The sequence below is a fragment of the Bubalus bubalis genome, chromosome 20 (assembly GCF_019923935.1).
Source record: "Bubalus bubalis isolate 160015118507 breed Murrah chromosome 20, NDDB_SH_1, whole genome shotgun sequence".
NCBI lineage: Eukaryota > Metazoa > Chordata > Mammalia > Artiodactyla > Bovidae > Bubalus > Bubalus bubalis.
The window spans coordinates 38,993,928-39,016,852 of NC_059176.1; the positions used below are offsets into that span (position 1 = coordinate 38,993,928).

The 22,925-nt window shown below is 37.8% G+C and overlaps 1 protein-coding gene across 4 annotated transcripts in view; it reads left to right on the forward strand.

Annotated features, from left to right (window-relative positions):
* NRG4 (neuregulin 4) overlaps positions 1-22,925 on the forward strand; it is a 120,268-nt gene that overhangs the window by 51,128 nt on the left and 46,215 nt on the right. The window lies entirely within an intron of this gene.

The following is a 22,925-nucleotide window of genomic DNA, read 5'->3' on the forward strand; positions in this document are numbered from 1 at the left end:
GTCTTGTAGGTCTTCATAGAATCATTCAGCTTCATTTTCTTCAGCATCAGTGGTTGGGGCATAGACTTGGAATACTGTGATGTGGAATGGTTTGCCTTGGAAACCAATACAGATCATTTCTGTCATTTTTGAGATTGCAACCAAGTACTGCATTTCAGACTCTTTTGTTGACTATAAAGGGCTTCACCATTTCTTCTAAGGGATTCTTGTCCACAGTAGTAGATATAGTGGTCATCTGAATTAAATCCACCCATTCCCATCCATTTTAGTTCACTGATTCCGAAAATGTCAATGTTCACTCTTGCCATCTCCTGTCCATGAATTCACCTTGATTCATGGACCTAACATTCCAGGTTCCTATGCAATGTTATTCTCTTATTACCTTTTAAACATCTGAAAAGTCTGTATCTATAGTGATGGTCACCTTTTAATTTCTGATATAAATGTTTTGTGTTTTTTCTTTTTTTCCTAGAGGTTTATTTACTATTGTTTTAACACCAGTTTTAAGCTTTGTTGATTTTTCTCAATTGCATTTTTGTTTCCTATTTCATTGATTTTTTTTTCCAGTGAAACTTTTAAATTAGTAATTTACCTCAGTCCCCATCCCAAATCACATAACTTCATATCAGTTCAGCCCTTAGCCTGAGCCTCATGACCAGTTGTTTTTATGTAGGATAAATCAAAGATAGTAGTCAACTTTTTCCATTTAACATTATCTCATAAATGCTTTTTTTTAATTGCCTTATCTCTTGATGCCATTTCTAATGAAGTATGGTTGACATTGGAGAAGGCAGTGGCACCCCACTCCAGTACTCTTGTTTGGAAAATCCCATGGACGGAGGAGCCTTGTTAGGCTGCAATCCATGGGGTCGCTAAGAGTCGGACATGACTGAGTGACTTCACTTTCACTTTTCACTTTCATGCATTGAAGAAGGAAATGTCAACCCACTCCAGTGTTCTTGCCTGGAGAATCCCAGGGATGGGGGAGCCTGGTGGGCTGCCGTCTATGGGGTCGCACAGAGTTGGACACGACTGAAGTGACTTAGCATAGCATAGCATAGCATGGTTGACATGCAACATTCCATTCATTTCAGATGTATAGCATAATGATTTGACATTCATATGCGTGAATGTCTGTGTCCTTAAGTTAGGGAAGTTTCAGTCATTGTTTCTTTGAATAAGCTTTCTGCCCCTTTTTCTCTTGCTCTTCTCCTTCTGAGACCCCTGTAATGTAAATTTTATTATATTTGATGCTGTCCCATTGGTCCTTTAAGCTGTCTTCTCTTTTTAAAATCTTTTTTTTTTTTTTTTTCCCTGCTCTGTTTTGGTGAGTTCTGTTGCCTGGAAAATCCCATGGATGGAGGAGCCTGGTAGGCTGCAGTCCATGGGGTCGCTAAGAGTTGGACACGACTGGGCGACTTCACTTTCACTTTCCACTTTCATGCATTGAAGAAGGAAATGGCATCCCACTCCAGTGTTCTTGCCTGGAGAATCCCATGGGCGGAGAAGCCTGGTGGGCTGCCATCTATGGGGTCGCACAGAGTCGGATACGACTGAAGCGACTTAGCAGCAGCAGCAGCACAGAGTGTCCTATACCCTAGAACACTGATTCTTTCTCCTTCATCTAGTCTGCTGTTGAACCCCTCTAGTGTATTTTTTTTCGGAGAAGGCAATGGCACCCCACTCCAGTACTCTTGTCTGGAAAATCCCATGGGTGGAGGAGCCTGGTAGGCTGCAGTCCATGGGGTCGGGAAGAGTCGAACACCACTGAGTGACTTCACTTCCACTTTTCACTTTCATGCATTGGAGAAGGAAATGGCAACCCACTCCAGTGTTCTTGCCTGGAGAATCCCAGGGACAGGGGAGCCTGGTGGGCTGCCGTCTTTGGGGTCGCACAGAGTCTGACAAGACTGAAGTGACGCAGCAGCAGCAGTGTATTTTTTTAGTTCATTTATTGTATTCTTCAGCTCTCTGACTTCTCTTTGGTACTTTCTTATATTTTCTATTTCTTTGTTGAAGTTATCTCTGTGTTTATCCTTTCTTCTTCCAAGTTTGGTGTCTTTATAACTATTACTTTTAACTGTTTAGTAGGTAAATGACTTTTCACTTAGGCCATTAAGTGACTTTTCACTTAAATGCCATTTCACTTAGGTTTTTTTGTTTTTTGTTTTCCTGGAATTCAGCTTATTCTTTCATTTGGAACATATTCCTCTGTTTCCTCATTTTGCTTGACTCTGTATTTGTTTCTATGTATTAGGCAAGATAGCTCTCTCTCCCAATTTTGAAGGAGTGTGAAGGCCTTGTGTAGGAGATGAACCTTATTGTTTAACTTTGCCCTGGATCTTTATTGTCTCTTCAGCTGCCTTGCTGTTGTTTCAGACCTGTGAGGTTTGAAACGCATTCCCCTCTGGCCAACAGAGCCTGACAGTCTCCCCCCTGGGGAGAGGGCTCCACATGACTACTGGTTCTGGCAGGACCTAGGGAGAAGCCCTGGGAATGGGACACTTGCCTGTCACCTCTGCCAGGTTAGTGCCTGCATTTATTTCTTATAAATTACTTAAGGATATTTCCTGACACATAGTGAACAATCAACAAATATTTGTGGAATGGATAAGCAGCTCTGTATATATGGAGTGAAGTTCTCGTTTCAGTTTTTTTCTTAGGGTAACTTTCTGGGCCTGGAATGAACAGTCATAGAGTATATGTTCTTGCCTGGGAAATCCCATGGACAGAGGAGCCTGGTGGGATACAGTCCTTGGGGTTGCAAAAGAATTGGACAGGACTTAGCGACTACATAACAACAACAATGTAACAACATATTTTCGTAGCAGACAGTGTTGAGTTTTGTTTAAGAACACAGGGTCTAGACTTCAGCATAGCTGTGAGACTGTCTTTGCCCATACAAGCTGTATGCTTGTGGATTATTTGCCTCACTTCTTTGACTCACATTTGAAATTGGAAAATCAAACTCCTCTTGCCCAAAGATGTTATGAAAAATTTAAGCACAAGTAAATGGCAACCCACTCCAGTGTTCTTGCCTGGAGAATCCCAGGGACGGGGGAGCCTGGTGGGCTGCCGTCTATGGGGTCGCACAGAGTCAGACACAACTGAAGCGACTTAGCAGCAGCAGCAGCAGCAGCATTGGCTAACATCTGCTCGTTATTTCTTTTTTGCACTTTCTTTGGGTTTGATTTTCTCTTCATTCTTTAGCTCTTTGAACTCATCATTGGATGTTACTGCTTACACAATGCTGAAGTATATAACTGTGTGTATAAATCTGCACACGTATGAAATCATTTATCTATAAAGTAAATTCCTAGAGGTAAGATTTCAGGGTTGAAGATACATACTTTTGTGATTTTAATAGGTGTCGCCAAATAGTTCTCTATGGGGATTATAATACTATTTTGAACTCCCGCCAGTAATGTATTTGAGTAACTGTTTCCATTACAACAGAGTTGTCAAACTTCTGGATTTTTGCAAATACGACAGATTAAAACCATAGTATCTCAGTGTTCTTTTGATTTATATTTTCCTAATTATATGTAAAGTCAGACATCTTTCATTGCTTAAATGCTAGTTATCTTTTTTGATAAACGTTTGTTCACATATTTGCTTATTTTTAAAAATTGGGTTATTGATACTTTTTATTTCTAGAACTTGTCTTATATTGGGGAGGTTAGCCTTTTATGTATAATATTAATTTAAAATAATTATTTATAGTTTATTATGTGTCTTTTTCTCTATCCTACAGTGTTTAATTTTCCATGCAGTAGTTCTTTTATTTGTCTGCAGTCAAAATTTTCAGTCTTTTGTTTTTTTCTTAAACTTCAAATTTGAGTCATACTTAGAAAAGTCTTTCTTACTCCAAGGTTATAATGAATTTTCTCATGTTTGTTTCAGGTTCTTTTTTAAAAGTTAAAAATTTATTCTACTTAGAGTATGTATATGGTCCAGATTTATCTTCTTCAATATAACTACCCAGTCCTCTCAACATTATTGATTTAATGTCACAATTCCCATTAGAATGTCATCCTCATAAGGACAAGAACTTTTACTCATGTTTACTGCTGGAATTGTGCCTGAAACATAATAGGTACTCAGTAAGTATTTATTAAATGCTTGAATTCCTCTACTGATTTGAAATGCCAGCTTTGTTATATACTAAGTTTCAAATGTAAGTATTTGAATTCTTTCTGGAATTTCTCTCATTTTCCTTTGGCCTGTTCATGTACCAGTAGCAACTTCTTTTAATTGTTGGATCTTTATAGTGAGATTTAATATATAGTAAGTCTAGGTTTTGCATCACCACACCCCAACCACCCTTGGTTTTTAATTTTTTCATATGAACTTTTAGAATTAATTTATCTGTCCAGAAAGAAAGACTGTGGAATTTTTTGAGTGGGTAATTGCATTAAATTGATACATTCACATAAGGACAGTTTTTTTTTTTTTTATTAATTGCATTAAATTGATACATTCATGTAAGGAAAAAAATTTTTTTATAGTGCTGAGTCTTTTTATCCAAGAATAATACATATCTTCTTACTTATTCAAATTCCCTTTTGTGTCCTTTAGGAGTGGACACATTTTATAAAACATTTAATATAAATGTTTTATAAAACATTTTATATAAATTTTGCACATTTCTCTAGTTTTTTCCTATAGATTTTATGTTTTGCTGCAAATATAAATCATTTTACACGTAAACTTAATAAATATCATGTTACTCCTATATTTAAAACTCTTCAATGACTTTCCATTTCACTCACATAAAGACCAGAGGCTTAAATGGCTGTCGTATTTTTCTACCCTCATATCTTATTCCTCTCCTGTTGTTCAGTCTGCTTCAGCCACACTGGCATCCTTGGTGTTCCCCAATGCCAAGAAAGTTCCTGACTTTAAGATAATGTCTTGGTTTTTCCTTCTGTTATAGAATGCTCTTCCTCAAGATATCCTTATGGCTAACTCCCTCACATCATGTATCTCTTCACTGTCAACTTCTGGACCACTATTTAAATAATGAAACCTATTCTTCTCCCATTTCCACTCTTCCTTTATCCACATCTCTTATGATCCACTAACATGCTATCTGATTTTTTATTTATTTTTAAAATAATTTTTATTTATTTTATTTTTGATTGCGCTGGATCTTCATTACTACACGGACTTTTCTCTGGTGGTGGCGAGCAGGGGCTACTCTCTACTTGTGGCGCATGGGCTTTTCATTGCAGTGGCTTCTCTTGTTGCAGAGGCTCCAGGATGCGTGGACTTCACTAGTTGTGGCACACGGGCTCAGTAGTTGCGGCTCCTGGGCTCTAGAGCACAGGCTGATTAGTTGCGGCACACAGGCTTAGTTACTCCATGGCATGTAAGATCTTCCCAGATCAGGGATCAAACCTGTGTCTCTTGCATTGGCAGGCAGATTCTTTATCACTGAGTCACCAGGAAAGCCCTTGTTTACTTTATTACTTACTATCTCCCCAGGATCGATTATAAACTCCATGGTTTTTTTAATTTAAAAATTTAAGAATTTTTATTTTATTTTATTTTATTCAGTGATGTTTCCCATAGATCTAGAACAAGTGCTCAGTAATTATCTTTTGAATGAATGGAGGCCCAGCTATTCTGCTAAATTCTTTTATTGTTCATAATATTTTTTCAGTTGATTCTCTTGGTTTTCTCATCATGTATGATGGAAAACTGATAGAGTGATCTGGTACCCAGTTCAAGCATTATATTTTCTATAAAGCTTTTCCAAGTAGAATTAACTGGCCTCCATTTACACTCTGTGGCAGAGCCTGTTAGTGTTCAATAAATACCTTTGGGGTCTTCTACATTTCCCAGCCCCACTTGTCGATAGGTTGGATCCCTGAGATTGAGTTCTGGGACAGAGTGTTATGGGAAGGGATTCAGGCCACTTCCAAATCTGGCTCCAGACAACTGTTTCCTGAAAAACTCCAGCCTGTCTTTGTCCTACCTCAGTGACCTTGGAGGCCACGTTTTCAAGGTAGTAGATTTAAGTGATGGAGAGGGCTGCCTGTGAATAAAACACTTTTCTTGTATTAAGCCACCAGTTTGAGGATTACCCTAAATATCAGCTAGTAATTATATTCTCACACACTCAGACATGTTTTAGACATCTTTATGACTCTTTATGGCACTTAAATGACTTCTGTATATGCTGCTCCCTAATAGAATAATGAGCCCCTTAGAGGAAGTGCATCCTCTTACTTGTCTTTGAATTGCCTGCATCCAGTATAAGTCCTAGAATATAATAAATGCTAAAAGAAAAAAAAATTTCTCAGTGAAATGTTGACGAGGAAAACCAGGATAGAGAAGAATTTGGAAATCTTATCACTGAAAAATAGGGATATTTAATACCAAGTAATCAAAGCTAAGATATAATAAATTCTGTGAGGAAGATGTTTACAATAGATTGGATTTGACAATAAAAGTTATTTGCGATTTTCTACAGAGATATATTGAATTGTTGTTTTTTTTTTGCCCTTTTTAGTTTACACATTTCCTTCTCTCATTAAGTTAATAACAAACCAGTGCTTCTAAAAATCTCAGAAAATTTTCTTTGTCTAATAAAGTGTTAGAGTGGGAAGGGCTCAAATGAGGGAAAGGCCATGAAAAGAAGCCTTAAAAATATCATTAAATTAATTTCCTCAATTTTACACCTGCCTCATCCTTTTTACAAAGCATCTCAACCAATATGTGTTAAATAGAAATTCAAAATATAGAGCTAATTATGGCCATCAAGAAAAAATGTGTAAATCTTATATTTATAGATCTTTATGATGCAATTCTTTTAACACATTTCACTGGGAATATTGAGGTTTGATCTAGGACCTGTTCATTCTTCATTCTGATAAAACCATTTTATCTGATTTCTACCAAGACAGCACAAGCAGATGTAGTAATAACAAATGTAATATTGAGATCTAATACTATCATTATGTAGGTAAACAATTCACTCAGTTCAGTTCAGTTGCTCAGTCATGTCTGACTCTTTGCGACCCCATGAATCGCAGCACGCCAGGCCTCCTTGTCCATCACCAACTCCCGGAGTTCACCCAGACTCACATCCATCGAGTCATTGATGCCATCCAGCCATCTCATCCTCTGTCATCCCCTTCTCCTCCTGCCCCCAATCCCTCCCAGCATCACAGTCTTTTCCAATGAGTCAACTCTTCTCATGAGGTGGCCAAAGTACTGGAGTTTCAGCCTTAGCATCATTCCTTCCAAAGAAATCCCAGGGCTGATCTCCTTCAGAATGGACTGGTTGGATCTCCTTGCAGTCCAAGGGACTCTCAAGAGTCTTCTCCAACACCACAGTTCAAAAGCATCGATTCTTTGGCACTCAGCCTTCTTCATAGTCCAACTCGCACATCCATACATGACCACAGGAAAAACCATAGCCTTGACTAGATAGACCTTTGTTGGCAAAGTAATGTCTCTGCTTTTGAATTTGCTATCTAGGTTGGTCATAACTTTCCTTCCAAGGAGTAAGCATCTTTTAATTTCATGGCTGCAGTCACCATCTGCAGTGATTTTGGAGCCCAAAAAACAATTCACTAGTTGCTGTAAAAATAAATTATTATAAACAAGAATTGGGCACTATTTTCCAGTTTTGTGAATGAATCTCTCTTCTGTTACATGTAAGGGGTAGCTTATGTCAAGGACTATATCTGATTTCCTGACCTTTCACTAATGTTCTCTTTTGTCAGCAGTATCTCTTTATCCCACCGTCTTATGTAATCAAGCACGTCTGTTAAAAAGCAAAACTAAGTTTTTTAATAATATGAAGATTTAAATTTCAAACTCTTGTAATTAAAAAGAAAATGAACTACTCAGTAAAGTTTGTACACCTAGGCCATAAAATAAGTAGCCTTATGAAATACTGTATAACCATATAACCATATTTTCACAACCTGGAGATCTTCTCTTGGTCTCCATGCTTTCAAACCTAATTATGCATAGTGTAGTATGTGTGTATTAGTCACTCTGTCGTGTCTGAGTCTTTGTGATGCTATGGACTGTAGCCCACCAAGCTCCTCTGTCTATGGGATTTCCCAGACAAGAATACTGGAGTGGATAGCCATTTCCTTCTCCAGGGGAACTTCCCGACCCAGAGATTGAACCCAGGTCCCCAGCATTGCAGGCAGATTCTTTACCTTCTGAGCCACCAGGGAAGCCCCATGCATAGCATGGCGGGGGGAGGGGGTTCTCATCCCTCATGAACACAAACTGGGCCTGTAGAGACTAATAACTAAAATAACCATTCCATTTTATTAACTTTTGAGTGGTAATTAACACAGACTTGAGTTAATGTGAGTCAGGTATTTTCTCTGTGTAGACGGTTACACATGGGAAGTCAAGTTTATAATTAGAGAATTGTTTAGGGAATATAGAATGGAAACAAAGTTATATAAATTGGATTTGTCACTAGCCTGTTGCATTCATTTCCATAAGAGGAATGATCTTACCTAGGACTGTAATACTTGAAGTCTGGCCCATAACTTCTCTATTAGTGCTTAGATGAGTACTGCTGAAGTTTGCCTCTTGTGCTCTTTGCCCCTGGGTTTCTCTTGCTGACCAACAGCTCCTCAGATTGACAGGCTTTTTCTTTAGATATGTTAATATATATACAGCCATTCTCCATTTTTTGAAGGACCTTGGCTTTGTTCATCTTTGCTTCATAGACTTTATAATTTAGCTTTTGTTAAATAACCTTTTTTCATTCATTTATCAGTAGTGTAGAGCATCTTAACACAGTAAATGTATTACTTACTTGTACTTAATGCACAGTCTAAATATAGTTGAGGTGTGTTGCAAGTATTACATATCTTATATATTTTTTTGTGTGTCCTTTAGCCCATGACTACCAACAATATGAGTCTTGTGGCTAGTACTGTTTAAAATGACTAGACATGAAGGTAGAATTTCATTTTAATTTATAAGCCTTTTAACTACCTCTGTATTATATTTTTAGTTTTTGCTCCAAGGATATATACAGGTTTAACTTCACAGTTAATATGATCATGACTAATTTTCACTTCATATAAGATGCAGAAATCTTGCCAACCATATTGTTTCACTTGTTTCCCTATTCTTTATGCCGTCAGTATCCTAAGTAATGTATCTACATAAGTCTGTAGGCTCCACAATACAGTATTTTTGTTTTTGGTTTAAATAGTCATATGTATTTTTCTAAATGGAGATTTAAGTGACACTGTTTCTTTAACTGTTTCCAGAGGTTATCATTCCTTTCTATAGATTTGTCTCCATCTAGTTATTTCCCCTGAGCCTGGAGACCTTCCTTTTTATTTTTCTTACAAAACAGGCTGCTGACCATAAGTTATCTTTTTTTTCTTGTATCTAAAAATGTCTTTATATTGCCTTCAGTCTTTTTCTTAACAGCTTTATTGAGATATAATTAGCATATCATATAATTTGCCCAGTTAAAGTAAACAGTTCAATGTTTTTTCATATGCTCACAGTGTTATGCAATGGACTATCACTGTAATCTAATTTTAGGACATTTTCATCCTCTCCTAAAAGCTTCCCTGGTGGCCCAGATGGTAAAGAATCTGTGAACCTGCCTGCAACGTGGGAGACCAGGGTTCGATCCTTGTGTCGGGAAGATTCCCTGGAGAAGGGAACCCACTCCAGTATTCTTGCCTGGAGAATTCCATGGACAGAGGAGCCTGGTGGGCTACAGTCCATGGGGTCCCAAGAGTCGGACACAACTAAGTGACTAACACATTCACTTTCACACTTAGAAGTACACCACAAACATTTGTAATTAATCCCTATTCTCTACCACATACTTAATCTACTTTCAGTCTCATTATCCTATTTTGGATATTTAATACAAATGGAATGAGACAATAAGGGTTATTTTGTGAATGGCTTCTTTGACTTAGCCTAAGTTACTTTATGTTGTAGAGTTATCTATTTTGTAGCATGTCTCAGTACTTTATTTTTATCACCAAATAATGTTGTATTGTATAGATATACATTTTATTTCTCCACTTATCGGTTAATGAACCTTTGAGATTTTTCCTACTTTTGGGCTATTATGAGTAGTGCTGCTGTTATTGCTTTCATATTTAAAGGGTATTTCTGCAAAATACAGAGTTCTGGGTTCAATTTTTTTCCCCACATTTTAAATATTTCCTTCTACTGTCTTCTGGTCTCTACAATTTCTGATACAAAGTCAGCTATCATTCATATTACTGTTTCCCCATATGTACTGTGTTGTTCTCTCTGATTACTTTCAAGATTTTCTCTTTTTTCCCTCCAGCCATTTAACTATGATGTGCCTAAATTTGCTTGGTATATGCCGTTTCAGTATGCAAATTTATCTTTCACTAAAGTTGGGAAATTTGAGGGCATCATTTCTTTAAATATTCTTTTCCTGCCCCATTCTCTAATTTTTCTCCTTTTGGGTTTCCAATTACAAGTATGTTGACCTTTTAATACTGTTCCATAAATCACTGGATTTTTCTTTCTTTTTTTAAAAAAATCTTTCTGTATTTTAAACAGTTTGTAATGATCTGTGTTTAAGTTCACTGACCCTCCTATTATTTACAATCTGCTGTTAAGGCCATCCAATCAATTTTTTATTTCATATATTATTTTATGAGTTCTAAAATTTCCATGTTAATTATTTTTTCATATTTCCTATTTTTCTGCTGAGCTATCTTATTTCTTCATTGATTATATTTTCTTTTATGTCCTTGAGCATTAAACCTTGGGATTTAAAATTCTTGTCTGCTAATTTCAGTGTCTAGGTCATCTCAGGGTCAGACTCCAGTTGATTTTTCTTTACACTCTTACTGTAACATATATGTCCTAGTAAGGGAGGAGAAAAATCTTTTTCCTCTATCCATCTGAGGTTTATTGGTTGAGGCCTTGCAAATTAGACTGACAAAAATTAAAAAGAGAAAAACAGAAGTTTACAAATGCATGTATTCTGAGTAAATACATGAGACTATTTGCTGATGAGTAACTCAAAGAGTTGGTTTAAACTTGGGGTTTCTATAACATCTGAACAAAAAAACAATAAATTTGTAAAGAAGTGACAAGACAAGAAGAGATTTTAGACTTTAAGGATGGCAAACCATGAAAAAGTAAATATATGGGGAAAACTAATGGAAGATAAACAATATTATATATGCAGATGGTACCACTGTAATGGCAGAAAGTAAAGAGAAACCAAAGAGCCTCTTGGTGAGGGTAAAAGAAGAGAATGAAAACCTGGCTTAAAACTCAACATTCAAAAACCTAAGATCATGGCATCTGGTCCAATCACTTCATGGCAAATAGGTTGGGAAAAAGTGGAAACAGTGACAGATTTCGTTTTCTTGGGCTCCAAAATCACTGCGAATGGTGACTGCAGCTGTGAAATTAAAAGATGCTTGTTCCTTGCAAGAAAAGCAATGACAATCCTAGATGAAAGTAGAGGCATCATTTTGTTGACTGAGGTCCATATAGTCAAAGCTATGATTTTTCCAGCAGTCATGTATGGGTGTTGGACCATAAAGAATACTGAGTGCCAAAGAATTGATGCTTTCAAATTGTGGTGCAGGAGATGACTCTTGAGAGTCCTTTGGACGGATATGAGTCTGAACAATGCCAAAGAATGTTCAAACCACCGCACAATTGCACTCATCTCACACGCTAGCAAAGTAATGCTCAAAATTCTCCAAGCCAGGCTTCAACAGTATGTGAACTGTGAACTTCCAGATGTTCAAGCTAGATTTAGAAAAGGCAGAGGAACCAGAGATCATATTGCCAATATCTGTTGGAGCATAGAAAAAGCAAGGGAATTCCAGAAAAACATCTACTTCTGCTTTATTGACTACGCCAAAGCCTTTGACTGTGTGGATCACAAAAAACTGTGCAAAATTCTTAAAGAGATGGGAATAGCAGATCACCTTACCTGCCTACTGAGAAACTTGTTTGCAGGTCAAGAAGCAACAGTTAGAACTGGACATGGAACAACAGACTAGTTCCAAACTGGGAAAGGAGTACATCAAGGCTGTATATTGTCACCCTGTTTACTTAACTTCTATGCAGAGTACATCATGAGAAATGCTGGACTGGATGAAGCACAAGCTGAAATCAAGATTGCCAGGAGAAATATCAATAACCTCAGATATGCAGATGACACCACCCTTATGGCAGAAAGTGAAGAAGAACTAAAGACCCTCTTGATGAAAGTGCAAGAGGAGAGTGAAAAAGTTGGCTTAAAGCTCAACATTCAGAAAACGAAGCTCATGGCATCTGGTCCCATCACTTCATGGCAAATAGATGGGGAAACAGTGGAAACAGTGAGAGAATTTATTTCTTTGGGCTCCAAAATCACTGCAGATAGTGACTGCAGCCATGAAATTAAAAGACGCTTGCTCCTTGGAAGAAAAGCTATGACCAACCTAGACAACATATTAAAAAGCAGAGACATTAATTTGCCGACAAAGGTCCATCTTGTCAAAGCTATGGTTTTTCCAGTAGTCATGTATGTATGTGAGAGTTGGACTATAAAGAAAGCTGAACACCAAAAAATCAATGGCTTTGAACTGTGGTGTTGGAGAAGACTCTTGAGAGTCCCTTGGACTGCAAGGAGATCAGACTGGTTCAATTCTAAAGGAAATCAGTCCTGAATGTTCATTGGAAGGACTAATGTTGAAGCTGAAACTCCAATACTTTGGCCACCTGATGCGAGAACTGACTCATTGGAAAAGACCCTGATGCTGGAAAAGATTGAAGGCAGGAGGAGAAGGGGATGACAGAGAATGAGATGGTTGGATGGCATCACCAACTCCATGCACATGAATTTGAACAAGACCCAGGTGTTGGTGATGGACAGGAAAGCCTGGTGTGCAGTCCATGGGGTCACAAAGAGTAGGACACAACTGAGAGACTGAACTGAACTGAGTCTGAGCAAGCTCCGGAAGATAGTGACGGACAGGGGAGCCTGCTGTGCTGTAGTCCATGTAATTGCAAAGAGCAGTACATGACTTAGTGACTGAACAACAGCAGTGGAAGATAAGGACTTTAGGATTTGAACAGGCTTTTGGTTTGTGGTTTCTTTGGTAATGCAGCCCACTTAAAAGCTTAATAGGCTCTAGATGTGTCCTTGTTTCCACTTAGTTCTAGAATGTAAGTACCATAGCTGGAGATCTAAGGGAAACTGTTTTTTAACTTTATATTTTAGGTCTTTCACTTAATGTTCTCTTAGTTTATCCTTTCCCTTCCAACTTTGCTTCTGAACAGGCCAGCATTGTCTGGCAAAGATATGAATAAAAGGCCCGGGGCATGATCTTATCTCCTGCTAAGATTATTCCTTTGCAACCATCTCCTAAGTTTGCTTCAGTTTTGGTTACAAAATACATTGACATATTAAAAATTTGATAAATTTATGTGACCCAACAATTAAGCAATAGTAAAAGATATACAGCATAAATTGTTCTTTTTGCCTATTTCCCTATTTTCTACTCACAACTAATTTTATGTATTGTTTATCTTCTAACATATTTATGCATGTATAAGCCAAAACCAACCTGAGATCTTATTTTCAATCAATTTTTGCACTGTTTTCTACTTTGCTTTTTTCACTTTGTAATACATTTTAGAGAGCTTTCAATGACAATACACAGAATGCTTTATAACAATTTCATAGTGTTGTGTTTTATATAAGTACTATGGTGTATTTAACCCTTTTGATGAACCTTTGAGTTGCTTCTCAGCATTTGCTAATGCAAATAGTGCAGTAGTAGATAACCTTGAACGGAGAGATGCGTGCATGCTCAGTCGTGTCCAACTCTGTGGAACCCCATGGACTGTACCCAACAGGCTCCTCTGTCCATGGAATTCTCCAGGCAAGAATACTGGAGTGGGTTGTCATTTCCTCTCCCAGGGGATCTTTCCAGCCCAGGGAAAGAACCCCTGTCTCCTGTGTCTCCTGTATTGCAGGCAAATTCTTTACCCGCTGAGCCATTGGGGAAACCTAGGCTTAAAATGGGGAAACGTCATTTATAGAGTGCAAGTAAATTTCAGGAATTTGACTGGGTCAAGGGTATATGCATTTGTAATTTGGGTAGATATTGCCAAATTGCTCTGCATAGGTATTTGAGATTGCCTCATTTTCCGGCCGAGTATATTATCTAACTTTGGACCTTCACCAATCTTATAGGTGAGAAGTGGTATCTGAGTGTTGCCTTAACTCAAACTTACCTTTTTTAAAAAATAATTTTTATTGGAGTATAGTTGATTTACAGTGTTTTGTTGTCTTCTGCCATACAGCAAAGTGAATCAGTTACGCATACATATAGCCACTTTTTTTAGATTTGTTTCCCGTTTAGGTCATTACAGATAATTGAGAAGAGTTCCCTGTGCTATACAGTAGCTCCTTAATTAGTTATCTGTTTTATATATAGTAGTGTGTATATGTCAATCCCAATCTCCCAATTTATCCCTCCCTTTTTCTTTCCCCATTGGTAACCTTGTTTGTTTTATACATCTGTGACTATTTCTCTTTTGTAAATAGGTTCACTTGTACCATTCTTTTAGATTTCACATGTACGTGATACCATGTGATATTTATCTTTCTCTGACACATTTATTTTATGATAGATGAGGCTGTGCCATTTGTATTTCTTATTCTGTCAATTTTTTTTCTCCCCAGTTTTTCTGTTAAGTTGTAGTCTTTTAGGATTCATTTTCAGGGCTTTTTATATAATAAGGAAAATTCTTAAGTTTTAATATAGTGTGGAAAATTATTCAAAGAAATTGGAGTTCTAGACCACCTTACCTGTCTCCTGAGAATCCTGTAATGCAGGTGAAGAAGCAACAATTAGAACCGGACATGGAACAACTGATTGGTTCAAAATTGGGAAAGGAGTATGACAAAGCTGTATATTGTCACCCTGCTTATATGCAGAGTACATCATGAGAAACACTGGGCTAGAAGAAGCACAAGCTGGAATCAAGATTGCCAGGAGCTCAGATATGCAGATGACATCACGCTTATGGCAGGAAGTGAAGAACTAAAGAGCCTCTTGATGAAAGTGAAAGAGGACAGTGAAAAAGTTGGCTTAAAGGCAAAACCAATACAATATTGTAAAGTTAAATAAAATAAAATTAATTAAAAAAAAGGGGGGGGGGAAGGTCAACATTCAGAAAACTAAGATCATGGCATCCAGTCCCATCACTTCATGGTAAATAGATGGGGAAATAGTGGAAACAGTGGCTGACTATTTTTTTTGGCTCCAAAATCACTGCAGATGGTGACTTGCAGCCATGAAATTAAAAGACCTTTGCTCCTTGGAAGAAAAGTTATTACCAACCTAGACAACATATTAAAAAGCAGAGACATTACTTTGCCAACGAAGGTCCATCTAGTCAAGGCTATGGTTTTTCCAGTAGTTGTGTATGGATGTGAGAGTTGGACTATGAAGAAAGCTGAGTGCTAAAGAATTGATGCTTTTGAACTGTGGTGTTGGAGAAGACTCTTGAGAGTCCCTTGGACTGCAAGGAGATCCAACCAGTCCATCCTAAAGGAGATCAGTCCTGGGTGTTCATTGGAAGGACTGATATTGAAGCTGAAACTCCAATACTTTGGCCACTTGATGCGAAGAGCTGACTCATTTGAAAAGACTCTGATGCTGGGAGAGATTGAAGGCAGGAGGAGAAGGGGACCACAGAGGATGAGATGGCTGGATGGCATCACCGACTCAATGGACATGAGTTTGGGAAAACTCCAGGGGTTGGTGATGGACAGGGAGGCCTGGCGTGCTGCGGTTCATGGGGTCACAAAGAGGTGGACATGACTGAGTGACTGAACTTAACAGAACTGAACTGTTTTCACAGTTAAAAAAAAATCTCTATGTGTATATATTTCTCTACTACTTGATGTTTTATTGTTAAATACCTGCTGTGACTGCCAGCCAGTGTATGCTTTAGACTGCAGTCCTCACTCCACTCCTATTTTTGTTACTCTCTTCCCAATTTTTGTAAATGGTACGATTTCTACTTTGTCAGAGTATATGACATTTTCTCTGTGTTTTATCACCATTTTCCTCATCTGTTTTAGTCTGCGTTCTGTAGTTGAGTATATTCAGTGCTCCTTGCTTGCCCTTTTGCCATTGCCTCTGTAATCATGTCATGATCAGCTGAAGTTTGTTTGCTAGATGCCTTCCAGAAGTCAGGCTCCCAGATTCAGTATTTCCTCCATGCTCTGGCACACTTGCACATTTCTGCTGCCGTGTCTCCTTATGTTCCTTCCTGTGTTCCTGGTTCCTTCACAGGCCACTGCAAACAAGTCAGAATAAGCCTTTCATCTTCCAGGAAGCATATGGTGCACAAAGAGATCTGCTTCCTTCTTAATCCCCCAAGCTCTTATTTTGTAGTGTCTGCCCAATCACAGCTTCTTTTGACATTTCTCATATATTTTATAATCTGTAGATCCCATCTTTTCAAAAAGTAGGAAGGAAGAAAAGGAGACACTTCTACTCCTTTTAAGGATGTTTTCTTGAAGTTGGAAGTTGCAGCTATCACTTTCCTGCACTCTCTTAGTTGGAACCTAGTCATATGGCTTTTCCTCAGTGAATGTGGACTTTGGAAGCGCAGTGTTTATTTCATACAGCCATGTGCCTAGCCAAGGTTTCTTGTAATTGGAGGAGAGAAAGGATAAAATGATAATGGAGGATAGGGGATATTTAGGAGTTTCTGCCTGTTTGTAGTCTTATTAGGGAAAAGGAGCATTATTGTCTAAATTGTTGTTCAGTTGCTAAGTCATATCCAAATTACACATAATTAAATGATGAAGCATAACATGTATAACACTGGTAAGGATCAAAGGATGTATATTTCTCAAACTAGAATATGAAATAGTCCTTCTTTTCTAACAATAATGTAAACTGAGAGCAGCCTTACTTATCCAGAAAATTTTCCTTGAGAGTGTCTAAATTCTTTAGATGATTAATTGCTCAACTTGCCTTTAGTGGGAATAAATGTAGCCAGTTAATATTACCCAAGTCTAGCTAAATGTATAAAGGTCTTGAATAGTACAACTTGATTATTTTCTATGTATTATGAGGCTCTCTGTTATACGCAAATGATCCTCCAAGGATTACACTTTGGTCATTAGTATTACTAAGGCAATGGCACCCCACTCCGGTACTCTTGCCTCGAAACTCCCATGGACGGAGGAGCCTGGTGGGCTGCAGTCCATGGGGTCGCTAAGAGTCGGACACGACTGAGCGACTTCACTTTCACTTTTCACTTTCATGCACTGGAGAAGGAAATGGCAACCCACTCCAGTGTTCTTGCCTGGAGAATCCCAGGGACGGGGGAGCCTGGTGAGATGCCGTCTATGGGGTCACACAGAGTCGGACACAACTGAAGTGACTTAGCAGCAGCAGCAGTATTTGAAATCAATTTATCAGAACTGAGCAAAATGTCTCTGACGGGTGGAGGCAGCAGAGAGTGGTCTGGAACGTGGGATCTTTTCTGGATATCACAGCACTGCTGCTGCTGCTAAGTCACTTCAGTCGTGTCCGACTCTGGGCAACCCCATAGACGGAAGCCCACCAGGCTCCCCTGACTCTGGGATTCTGCAGGCAAGAACAGTGGAGTGGGTTGTCCTAAATACCTTTTAAGACTCAAGACTTTGGGAGTGGGTGCCATGTGGCAACAAAGCTGAAAAACGAGGTGAAATGATGCCAGAGATAACCTTGAAACACTGCCATTTTGTTTGGAAATACCCTAGATTTTCATACTGGGTATACGCTTCCTCATACTTTCTATTGATTTGCTGTATTTGATTATACTAATTAACATCAGTTTAAAAGAAAAAGTCACCAGAGAAAACTACTTTGTTTATTTCGAGTCTACCTGATATTTTTCAGTACGCCTCCACCATTTCTTTCACTAGTCTCTGCTTTCCCTTTTACTATTCTCTGGAGTCTAGATAATTTGGGAAAGCTGAGAGTTTCTTATGTGCTTGGTAAAAAAATCCTTGAGATGCATTCTCTTTAGTTTGTGATTGTTCTGAAACTAATTTGTTTTACTACTGAACAGTTGGTTCATGTTGTCCAATTCTAGACTGTGGACTCTTTTGAAGGAAAGTTCTTTCTCATAGATGTATTTTGAATAGGTTATAAGATTATCAGGTGAAAAATAGTAGAAATAGTCGATAGAATGTAATATTTTAGATACTTATACTCACAAATATTTTTCAGGAAAAAATTGTAAACTAATTGACCTATCAATAAAATAATTCTGAAATATAGTAGATGTAAGACTTATAAACTACTATTAATGCTAAGAAAGATGCCTAAATTATCATATACAGTTTTATTTCAACTGAGTTCTTTGTTGTTTTATTTATTAAGAAATAGTTAAAATTCTTTAACTGTTTAATAGGAGATAGTTAAAATTATTGAGAATGAGCATATAGAGGAGGCAGGAAAAATATGTGAAGGAAGAAAGAATAATTTAGTAAATTTACTTTGACATGCAAAAGTCTGAAAAAAAATTGTTTTTGGCCATGCCATGTGGCATGCAGGATCTTCCCTGACCAGGGATTGAATCCCTACCCTCTACAGTGAGCACGCAGAGTTTTAACTGCTGGACTGTAGAGTCTTAACCACTGGACCACAGGAAGTCCCCAGAAGTCTAAATGTTAAAATGCATTTGTGTGCATGCTCAGTTGCTCAGTTGTGTCCAACTCTTTGCGACCCCCATCAACTATAGCCCTCCAGCTTCTCTGTCCATGGGATTATCCTGGCAAAAATACTGGTGTGGTTTGCCATTTCCTCCTCCAGGGAATCTTCCTGACCCAGGGATCAAACCTGCATCTCCTGCATTGGCAGGTAATTCTTTACCACTGAGCCACCTGGGAAGCCCAAAATGTATTTATATTCAGCTTTATTGATTTCTTATTTAAGCTTAATATAATACCCAGAAGTGAAATGTATCATAGTTGGGTGAACTATGATCATTTTTGTTCACTTTTTTTTGGTCAGTATTTTACAAATCTGATTCTATATAATCATGATTTGAACAGGAAATATTACCTCTTCAATACAGTGTAACCTTTTAAACCAGATTTAAATTTCAACTATATTGATCTTGACAAATAATACTTATAAAATGGCCCCAAGATAAAATTATTTGTGTGTTCTCACTATAAACCTACATATTCAGATAAACTTAATTAAAACAGAAAATTGTATTTCCCACATAATAAATTACTTGGAAGTACAGAAATAAGATATGTCTGTGGGTACATAGAATTGTATTTTATATGCATAGAGAAAGTTAGCCCAACTACAAAGAAAATGGGGTGTGTGTGTGTCAAAATCCATTCAATTTGGAGATAAGAAAAGAATAATATAAAGAGTTTTGCTGATATAAGCATAGGCTAATGCTATTACTGCCTAACTATAGCTATGCTGAGCTGTTCAACTATTCAGGTGTCAGCATTTCTATTGTGGACTTAGGACGTTGTCGTTATAAGAATTTACTATAATTTATAGTCTAAAATAAAAGGATACTATTGTTTTTGAACTTCAACTGAGAATGTTAATACAATAGGAAGAAAATATAGCACAAGGTTTAGATTTTCAGTCACATTATTCAGCTTTTTACTCACTTTTAGAGAAAATATATATGTAACTATCTCAAACTTCTTAAAGAATTTTCAGAAAAATAAGTAATTATTATACATCTTCATAGATTCATATGTATATAGTATATTTGTAGTTATTCAGATTCTCTATATAATTTATTCCAGTTTTGCAAATAAATTCCAGAAATCTACATACCAGGCTTTCGTTTAGTGCATTTAGTGTTTTTCCATTTATTCATTTCCTTCTCAGACTTCCTCTGATAACACCGTTCTTTAAAGCAGGAAAACAATAAGCAGTCAGGTCACAGCCTGTATTCAGGAGTTTGTTGGATCGCTGGATTGCAACTCGCTGAGAACGACTCTGATGCTGGGAAAGATTGGGAGCAGGAGGAGAAGGGGGCAAAGAGCATGAGATGGTTGGGCGGCATCAGTGACACAATGGACACGAGATTGAGCAAACTCCAGAAACAGCGAATGACAGGGAAGCCTGGTGTGTTGCAGTCCACGTGGTCGCAGAGTGTCAGGTGTGACTTAGCAACGGAACAACAAAAACAAACATTATTGACCGCCTTGATATGCCAAATGCTTTAAAATACATGATCTCATTGGATCATTCCAAAGTCCCTTTTTAGATGGGTGTGAGGTCCCAAGTTTGAGCAACTTATTTCAGGCCACTGGCCCTTTCTACTATTATATACACCTTCTTACCTTTGTGTACCCAAGACTTCTCTTGGGAATACGTATTCTAATTTCTGTCGAAGAAAAAGGTGGTTTTTATCAGGGGCCAAGTGTGAAGTAGCAAAATTTTATCTTTTTACCTCTTTTTGTGCCGTGATTATTTTCTTTATACTATGCATTCCTTCCACTGTTCTATTTTAAAAATTCTTTCTGAAAATTCCTCCCCACATAGAGATTTAAATGACAGTGTAGCTTAACGTATTACTTTTCCCAAAGATATTGGCATTTTAACTTTTACTGCAGAAAGAGAATTGAAAGGAAAAGCTGAATCTCATGGTGCCAATTGCCTAGCTATTAGGAAGACTTTTACCCATATCTCATCAAAGCTGCCACTAAATTTGTTAGCCCTAATCCAAATGGATTTTACTAATTTATCATTTAGTTTTTTGTAAGATAAAGGAAATTACAGTCGCTTTATGCTTGGCATTCCTTTTTGTATTATTTTTTAAATAATTTTCCTGTTGTATTACTGTGTACAAGTGGCAGAAATTAACCCTTGGCATGTTGTGTGTTTCTGAAAGAAATTGCATATTTTTCTTTACTTTTACATACTTAGTTGTTAAAAATAGGGTGGTAGATAGAAAAAAAATGCAGAAGTACAGTTCTGTAGCAGTGCTTTCTGCCAAGCATAACATTAAAATAAAACGATATAGATGACAGTTACTTAATGACTATGGGTAATTTATTTCTCTAGTTAATGATATCAGGGTGAATAAGGGTAAAATTTTCTGTTGAAGTATAGTGTATAACTATTTCATAAGAGTTTTGATTGGCATTTCCTCTGTATGAACTGGGAATTTCCTGGTGGTCCAGTGGTTAGGACTGTGCTTCCACTGAAGGGAGCATGGGTTTGAGAACTAAGATCCCTTTTGCTGCATGGTACAGCCAAAAGGAAAAAAAAAACAACAACACTATGTGCAGCAAAGGCATTCACAGATGTCCAGGAAATTTCATAGATCTTTGTTCATTATTTTACTGTAATAATTATTTCTATCATCTCTGTTTTTAAAAGATAGACAAAGAAAAATTGTGATTTTCTGGGGTCCTCTGGGAAATCTCAAGTATAGTTTTGGATATAGTGGATATCATTATTTTTTATTTTATTTTTCCAATATTTAGGTTCCAATTTTGGGATGGCAAAATCAAAAAAGTTATCAGAGGAGATCTGGGCACTTGGTTAAGATAGGTGCCTAAGAAGTAATATTCAATTACCTCTTTAGTCAAAAAGTGAGAAGTGAAGTCGTTCAGTCGTGTCTGACTCATTGCGACCCCGTGGACTGTAGCCCACCAGGCTTCTCTGTCCATGGGATTCTCCAGGAAAGAATACTGGAGTGGGTTGCCATTTCCTTCTCCAGGGATCTTCCTGACCCAAGGGTCAAACCCAGGTCTCCTGCATTGCAGGCAGACGCTTTAACCTCTGAGCCACCAGGGAAGCCCTAGTCAAAAAGACAAAATGTATTTTCTAAGCTCTGTTCTTCATTATACTTTCTCATATTCTAGAGCAAACTGATCTAGTTCTCTTTTAGGAGTTGACCTATTCAAGCCATTTTTGTAACAATGAGATGTAATTTTTAACACACTTTGTGTTCATTATTATTATTATCTTCAAATGAACCAATTAATAAATATTTTGTAAATTTATATTTTACTTCCTAATATAGTAAATGCCAATAGTTCTGAACCCATATAAACAAAAGCTCTCTGGAGTCCTAAGTCCTAGAGTCCTTTGGATTGGAGACTGAAAATCTTGAGAACTACTACAAACTGCTGCTTCCATACACACCTACCCTTGGAAAACAAAAGTACACACACAGTTGTATTTCTGTCACAATTGTTCCAAGTATAGTCTCATCAGTTCAGTTCAGTTCAGTCACTCATTCGTGTCCGACTTTTTGCAACACCATGAATCGCAGCACGCCAGGCCTCCCTGTCCATCACCAACTCCTGGAGTTCACCCAGACTCACGTCCATTGAGTCAGTGATGCCATCCAGCCATCCCATCCTCTGTTGTCCCCTTCTCCTCCTGCCCCCAATCCCTCCCAGCATCACAGTCTTTTCCAATGAGTCAACTCTTCGCATGAGGTGGTCAAAGTACTGGAGTTTCAGCTTTCGCATCATTCCTTCCAAAGAAATCCCAGGGCTGATCTCCTTCAGAATGGACCGGTTGGATCTCCTTGCAGTCCAAGGGACTCTCAAGAGTCTTCTCCAACACCACAGTTCAAAAGCATCAATTCTTCAGCACTCAGCCTTCTTCACAGTCCAACTCTCATATCCATACATGACCACAGGAATAACCATAGCCTTGACTAGACGAACCTTTGTTGGCAAAGTAATGGCTCTGCTTTTGAATATGCTATCTAGGTTGGTCATAACTTTCCTTCCAAGGAGTAAGCGTCTTTTAATTTCATGGCTGCAGTCACCATCTGCAGTGATTTTGGAGCCCAGAAAAATAAAGTCTGTCACTGTTTCCACTGTTTCCCCATCTATTTGCCATGAAGTGATGGGACCGGATGCCATGATCTTCGTTTTCTGAATGTTG